Below are 8,189 nucleotides of genomic sequence, written 5' to 3'. Positions count from 1 at the left end.
AAACCAGTATCTTTTTGGTTGGTCTTATTTTAGACCTAGTTTTTGGTTCATGATGAATTGCTGAATGGTTGATTTCCTCACACCCCTGTTTGCTAACCTTTCGTGACAGCTTCTGGATTGCTCTACCTAGTAATTTGCTCCATGATAATGGCTACTGTGAGATGTCTCCTAACTATTTCCTTTACTTTTAACAAGGATTCTTAACACCCTCTGTAGGTGACAATATGCAATTACAGATATAAAGTGCCCCCCAGGGGATGGCCGCTCACAGATGCCACCAGAATTTTTGTAGCGCAACTGTTAAATGTAATGAAAACAAAGAATCAGATTCTCCAAACATCCAGCTCAAATAAAAATTTAATTAAAAGTTATGAAGGCATTTTATTGATTAACAATCTTAGTAATTAAAGAGGGTGGTTGACATTTTTTTTCTAGTTGGATTTGTTCTTCCTTTGAGATCTCTAATTGTTGTATGGTTTTACATTTATTGATAACTCTGTTTGATGAATGCAGATGCCACCTTTTACAGCCGTCGTTGACACAGTAATCATATTGTGAGAAACACCAGGCTTATGTAGTAACAGCTGTTGCAGCCATCCATGCTGACATCCATTGGGGAAATGTGTTTGCTGCTATCATGGGTCCACGATAAATGGAAGGTGCAATAAAGCACAAGCTAACATTTTGAATATCCTTACAACTCTAGGAACTTTATTGCATATTACAAGCACTTTGATCTCTGTCCAGTACTTAAGTCTTAATTATCAGACTAATTGCACAGACTATGTTCATTTTCAGTGGTAATCCTTTTGTGATTAGCTTCTGTGTTCAATAACTGACTTATCCTTTAATTAAAAGGACTATTAACCTTAAGGCTGATGCCGTGTCTTGGGATTAACCCATACAGAGTTAATGCTTAATATCATTGTAAAAGCTTTTGCTGAAAGGTGTAGCGTAAAAATGTGTAGAGGGAAAGCCAGGAAATGTATCTCACTTTTCTGATGTGCAGAAAAGCTCTGCTAAAAGTGAGGGTTTTAACGAAGACTCCTTGCAGACGGAATTTCCTAAGGGCCTACCTAACTGAACAGCCACTGGATTAACCATTTGAACCCTGTGCTCATTTACAGGAAGAGAGTGCTCGCTTTAGAACAAGATAGAGTTTTATCTCGATTTTCAAAATCATTATATGTGTACGTGATGAGGGTGCTTAGCTGCCAGTGGTCCAGAATAGAGAATTCCTTCTTCCTTTTTTTTTTTTTAAACTCCTACAGCTAAAAGTTTTTTTGATATTGATTTCTATGGAAAGGTTCACAGCAGCTTTAAAATAGACATAACGGTGGTGCATTTATCCAAGTCCTGAGCAGTTCGTGGTCAAAGTTGGTAAAACTTAGTTCACTGGGAACCAGTGAAACAATGAAGGAGCAGGTGCAGCAAGAATCAATACCACGGTGTGGAAAGCTTGCCAAAAAGCCAGATGTGGCTGCTGGAAGTGCCCTATTTCTTCCTCACTTTGGCATCTGGGTTCCGCAATCAACATTTTTCCCCAGCGTGTCCCATGGCACAGAGTCTATTGCTGCACCGGTCGCTTAGGATGAGGAAGAAGAATGGCTTCTCTCATTCCTCCCTCTCTTGCTCATATCCTTGCCTCCCAGAGGAAGGGGCCCTTCATTGATTTCTTTCCCCTGACATGTCTTCATATGGGAGTGCCTCCGTTCTAAGGCTCCTGGGCTCGCAGGCGGCCCAGTGAATTTTGTTTCATCTCATATCTTCCAGACTTGACTTCTTTCCTCTATTAGTAATGTGAAGAGCAGCCAGATAAGAACTTTTCTTCAACGGCGTGTATTTTTCAGGAATTTGGCAATAACATGAAATATTTACCAAATGGGCATTGCCATCTGCAGGGGGATTGTGTGGTGAGCGGGGGAGAGAGAGAGAGAGAGAGAGAGAGAGAGAGAGAGAGAGAGAGAGAAAGAGAGAGAGAGAGAGAGAGAGAGAGAGAGAGAGAGAGAGATCCCAACCCCCTGAAGCTCGGAGTCTAGCTAGTGGGATGGTGACCCCTTCAAGCCCACCTTCCTCACTGCTGGGCTCGGTAGCATAGCAAGAGGACTGACTCTGCCCTACATAGATTGTATCCTTTCTCGGTTTAGAATTCACTGCGTAGTTTGTTCTTAGTCATGAATGAGGAGTTTGCATATGCTGAGTGGGGCTGGTCACATCAGAGCGGTGTTAGTGAGGAGGACGCGGCCTCTGTCAGCTCTGGAACACAAGGAGACCAGCCCAGTCCCGGCTCCACAGAGCACTAGCTGTGTGACTGTGAACAAGTTACTTCCCTTTCTGGAACTTGGTTTCCTCAACTGTAAAACGGGGATAATACTGGTGTGTGTGGGGGAGACAAATGAGACGGCACGCGTAAAGCATTTAGCACCATGCCTGGTGCATCGTGTCTCATAAGTAGTGGCCACAGTTTGCCAGATTTAAGTTTCTTTTGAGACACCTGGTAGCTAAGAAATTAGAGGGAGGAATATGTCATGTACCGTGATTATGACAGTGATTTTCTTATAATTCTGGCACGTGCCAGTGCTTACAAAAGCACTGTGAAATAGGCTACTTTACTGATGACGATGCCGAAGCTTGAGGCTGGTGTGTGACCTGCTCAGGCTTCCATGCTATACAGGAGGGACTTAAAAATCAAACCGGACTCTCCAAGCCCCGCGCCGTGGGCTAGCCATTCTAACAGTAGAGGGGGCCACACGGATCCGGAGCCTTCATTCTTCTTCAAGTTTTCCTGCCAAGTCACAGCTCAGTTGTTCACCTCCTTTTCCCTCAAGGCATTAAGCTTTTTGTAAACAGAGTATTTTAAATGTGTCTATTAATTATGTTTCCGATATAGAAAATCCATGATAATTTCTCATAACTAAAGGATACAAAATTTGCAAAATTCAAACATCTACCCTGTTGCCGATACACATTTTAAAATATATTTCCAAGGAGCTTCCCAAGTGAATCTGTGGTTAGTAGAAAAATTCTAATTAAGCAAGTCTGCATGAGTTATGAGAGTAAGTTTATGTCATTTATGATTTATCAAAGCTCAATATTCCTTCGAAGGAAGCAACAAAAGAAACATAACATTACAATCATTGTTAAAATGGAGCGAGGGCGCCATTAACCACATTCTACCGTCAAAGGAGCTCATGTGGAGGAGGATTGACACATAGTTCATGAAAGGAAATGGAGCAGCATGGCGCTGAGTAGGGCCGGGCGTGTCTAAGACGATATTCCAGGGTAACTTACTGGACCTCACCATTTGGAGGACGGGGTGAGAGGACGGAATATGTTGACGCATGTACTTAGGAAGATGGCTGGTCGGTTTAAGGATACATTCTACAAGCAAAATGTGTGTATGCACACTTCAATTTCTGCCCATTATCTTAACTGTAGATGAAGATACTTTGTATATATTTTTAAAACATTGCAGTTTCCATAGTAAGCAACCTGTCTCAAATAGGACAGGAAGGTAGACACAATTAGCTTCTTTAATTATAAAAAAAACCCCTGTCTACAAATGACAATTAAATACAAGAGACTATTAAATAATGGGTTAGACTTTGTGTGTTGTCTGAAGGTTTTTTGCGTCTGGAGGCAACTGTCTTTGATTAACACACTCGTAGTGTTCAAATGCCACATCTTACTTAAGCAGTGTGATTGAAGAATTTCAATGTGTTGGGATATAAACTGCTATCACAGTGCTCTGTACTCTAATCACTGCTATCACGGGCTTTATCTTTCTATTTCCTGCATCGTGAGCTGCCTTGATACCGGCTCCCACTGGTTCTCAACCTTCTCAGCCACTTTTAATTACTAAAAGAGTCTCATTTTGGTTATTAAAATTTAGTCCCTTTTATTTAAAAACTTTGATCTCTTGTTTGATCTAAAGCATTCATCTTCCCTCAGTACAGATTAGCCTGGGGACTCCAGCAGCTTGAACCGTGTGTGTGTGTGTGTGTGTGTGTGTGTGTGTGCGCGCACGCGTGTGTATTGCACAATTTGCTCCCTCATACACCTCTCTCTCTTCTCTATGTTTACTACTCTGGTGCAGGGCAAGGAGGAACAAGAGAATAAAACCATTTCCTTGTAACTCCAGTGCTCAGAATCTTTTTGTTGTAGTTGTTATTCCCTTCCACGCACATCTCAAGACTGATCCCGTCCATTCCACTGGTTCTTTCTCTTTCTCTGATTGACCAGCCATCCAAATGCCGGCCCTGTTGTGCAGGTGGTAAGGGATTCGAGGATGATTCTTTGGAAGGCTGGACAGGTACCTGCTCCTACAGAGTCCCCTGTTAAGAATCAGAGAGCCCTCTTGGCTCCTGCTCTCTCTCGTGGCCCTCATCTCAGACTGTCCACCCAGTGATGGCTCTTAGGGCTGGCACCTGCCAGGGGGCTTTTGAAGACTGTCCCTTCTATCTTTTCAGCACAGTGTCCAGTGCCCTTGAGAACCTCCCTAATTACTGACTGGCAGCAACAGGATGGTCCAGGTCCTAATTTTCCTCCTGCCTCAGGATATAGAATCACCACCCTGAAAGGGGCCTTGATTCTTTGTAGTCAACAATAATATTGGGGCACCTGGGTGGCTCAGTTGTTTAAGCATCCGACTTTGGCTCAGGTCATGATCTCACGGTTCATGGGTTTGAGCCCTGCATCGGGCTCTGTGCTGACAGACCAGAGCCTGGAGCCTGCTTCAGATTCTGTATCTCCCTCTGTCTCTGACCCTCCCCTGCTCATGCTCTCTCTCTCTCTCTCTTTCAAAAATAAATAAAACATTAAAAAAACTTTTAAGAATAATATTAGAGACTAAAGTCTGAGTACCCCAGGGTGTATGTAAGATTGAGTTGGTGGCTGGCAAAAATATTGCTGCTTCTCTTGGACACTTTTAGTGGTAGAGCTGGAAAAATGTTCTCTTCAAGATCATGTGTTATATTATTTTTTCAAGGTAATTCAACATGTTTTAAAATTTTGTTTTAACATAGATACCATACATTTATTTTCTCTATGTCATCCTTACTTAAAAATTTCACCTTTCAAATAAACTGTAATGTTGTTAGTCTATTTAAAGGAATTTTAATAGTCTCAACACTCATCATTCTGTCATCAATTTGTTGACATAATGGAGGACATTTTAAAAAGTTTTATAGGAGACAATTAAAGGGTCCTATCTATGGAATAAATACATAATATATGATACATGTATAACTATATAATAAGTATTTTATGACAAACTATTTGTAGATTTATTTAATCAAATTTACATGGCAAACAACGAGATAATCAGGAGAGTTCTGATGAACTCAATCCTTAAATAAAGATTTCTTACCGTTACAGACATGAATGAGGAAGAATTGTATTGGAAGCTCACTTTATTTTGGTTGGTGGGTGATGGAAAGAAGTGACTTTTCACCCCTCCTCTGTATTCCGGTGGCATGAACGGAGCCCCGCCAGTAGAATTTCAGACGGTCATCACACAGTTGACCTTTGGCTATTTTGGTGGGGAGACAGAATTAGATCTTAATGAACACTACCTCACAACAAGGTAGCCTCGTTATTTCTATTTTCAGAATGTTTTTTGGGTTTTTGCATTTCTGTCACCATCACCTGCCTTCCGGCAGGTGTTAAACTTGAGCCTCAGTTGCTGCACTAGTTTTATAAACAAATGCACCAATTCTGTTTTTGACGATGACTAGTTAAATGTACCCATCTGCTGAGGACTTTTATAAAGTTGCAACAAATATATTCATTTTTAGGATTTCTAAATCTTTGAGAAATATTCCTGAGCTTGAATGATAGCTTCTTGTTCTTATTTTATGTCCCATTGTTCTAAAATAAGACATTCCTGAGGATCTTAGGTGTTCTTTTAAATTAGTCTCTGGTTTCCACTTCCAAAATAAAAGTGAATTCTTTTGTGCTTTGAGCTTGTTGACTGTTTTGGATGCGGTGAAGTTTCCGTCTGCGCTTTGAACACTTCATTTGCAAACCCCTTTTGGGTGGAAATTTCTGGGCTTTATTTGTCTGTTTTCTTCCTGAGCACATTCCTTCTTGTTAGATGATTCTGTCGCTGTTTTCTGGAGACTAGTCCAGAACCAGGTCTAACATTGTCTGAGCAGCTTCCCCATGTTCCTCTGAGGAGATCTTGCCCGTCCAGTCCTAGGGCTTCCGGCTGCATTTCTGGGCTGGGCAGCCCCATCTCAGCCCGGCTTTTCTTCTGTGGCTGGGAAACGTTCAGTCTTCACCCCCCTTCATGAGTTTAGCTTGCCTCCTGCTTCTCATCCATCCATGGAGATATTTATCTTGATTTTGAACGTAACATGTCTTTTAAAGAGTTACTCTTCTGATTTTATCTGTTGTTATTTTATATTTTGAGGTCACAGTGGTAGTGATCATAGGTGGGGCGGAGGGGTGTTTGTGGGAACGCTTTCATCTTCTTAGCCAGAAATCTCTAAACTTAAATTCAGGATTAGCATCCTGCCTCCATTCCTGTCTCCATTTTCGTTCATATTTTATGCTACTGCAAAATTCAAATTATGAAGGTATCAATTTTGATCTCTGCATCACACTTCTTTTTTAAAATTTTTTAAATGTTTACTTATTTTTGAGAGAGAGAGACAGCACAAGCAGGGGAGGGGCAGAGAGAGAGGGGGAGACAGAATCCAAACCAGGATCCAGCCTCTGAGCTGTCAGCACAGACCCCCACCCCCCAGTGTGGGCTCGAACCCACAAACTGGGGAATCATGACCTGAGCTAAAAAAGTCAGACACTTGGCTGGCTGAGCCACCCAGGTGCCCCTCTGCATCATACTTCTTAAAACCTCTTAATGGGTCTCTACCGGCTGTCAACAAAAAATTCTCTAACGTTTCACAATTACATACAACATTGACTATTGGTTTAAAATTGCAGAACTGTCTCTAAACTTCATATTTTTGTATAAGAATAACTTTCACAGACTAATTTTTTCCCATTTAAAAGCCAGGATCTTTACTAAAATGAGTTGTTAGTTAATACCAAGGATAGATAAAGATTTTGTTTTTGATTTTTGCCAGTATATTTTTCAATGAGATTTGATTATTCTGTCCACCCTAATGAGTTAGATAGTACTACATATTAATAATAGTAATAATAATACATAATAATGTACTGTACTACATAGAAAGATGATTATATCTACCATGGCTTATTTGGCATTTCTCTTGATTTACTTTCTACTATTGGGGATATATTGACATTGATTCATTTATACCTTTTGGCCACATATACAGGGGGTAAGAATTAGGGAAGCAGCCTTTATTATGGATCCATTAAAGTTGATGGTTTAAATGAGATCTCCCGGTTTTGAATTCATTTATATGTTACTCTGGGCCAGGGTTTCTGCATTTTGTGGTAGTCAGTGGAAACATGGTGACATACCTCGAAAAGCCCCCAGAGTTGGCTTGATGGCAGGGACGTCCTCATGTGGCTAAGCCTCACAGGGAGAGAGCGTCTGGGTGGAATCACAGCCGTCCAGGGTGTGGCCCTAAACTTTTCAGGTACAGATATGCAGACAGGTTTCAGTATATAGAGACTTTTTCAGGCTGAGGGGGACAGATGTACTTGAAAGGAGCCATTCGGAGCTTGGCATTGTGGTGAGAGCACAGTATTGAAGGCATATAGACGACGTGAGTATGAATCATGGCTCTGCCTTTTACCTAAACAGCTTCAATTTTACTATTTCTACAATGGAAATAGGGAAGACGTTGTTGCTGTCGTTGCTGTTGTTACCTTTTAAGATTGCAAAAATTAGAGATGATACACACACACCCAAAGCATCTGATAACTAGGCTACATCCTTGCGTTCCATGACCCTTGCCCCCATGACCCAAACTACAGGTAACGTACTCAAAGGAAAGGTCCAGAAGCTGTCTTCTCACTGGCTCTGGGCTCTGTGTTAGGCTTTGTCTTTTCTCCTCTTCTCCTATCTAGATTGCCTGTGTTCTGCCTCTTTTACTTTGTACCTGATTTTTTTCTCTCTGCCTAAGTATAGACTATTCATTGGATATTCTCCTTGGGTTTTTCATTTGCTCTGTTTCTGAGATATTTTTCTAAGAATACACTCCCTTCCCTTATTACCTCCTCAAACCTCTTCCACATACACAGTCCTGTGTCCG

At 41.3% G+C, this 8,189-nt stretch overlaps 1 long non-coding RNA gene across 1 annotated transcript; it reads right to left on the bottom strand.

Moving 5' to 3' along the window:
* Positions 1-5,393: 5,393 nt before the first annotated feature.
* On the bottom strand, positions 5,394-7,558 carry LOC115287244. The gene is made up of 2 exons (XR_003906364.1): positions 7,453-7,558; positions 5,394-5,530 (listed from the first exon to the last, which is right to left on the bottom strand). It is a non-coding gene; the product is annotated as an uncharacterized LOC115287244 (long non-coding RNA).
* Between the last annotated feature and the right edge of the window lie 631 nt (positions 7,559-8,189).

This window comes from Suricata suricatta, chromosome 3, assembly GCF_006229205.1.
Source record: "Suricata suricatta isolate VVHF042 chromosome 3, meerkat_22Aug2017_6uvM2_HiC, whole genome shotgun sequence".
NCBI lineage: Eukaryota > Metazoa > Chordata > Mammalia > Carnivora > Herpestidae > Suricata > Suricata suricatta.
This window is presented reverse-complemented; position numbering and strand designations above follow the sequence as displayed.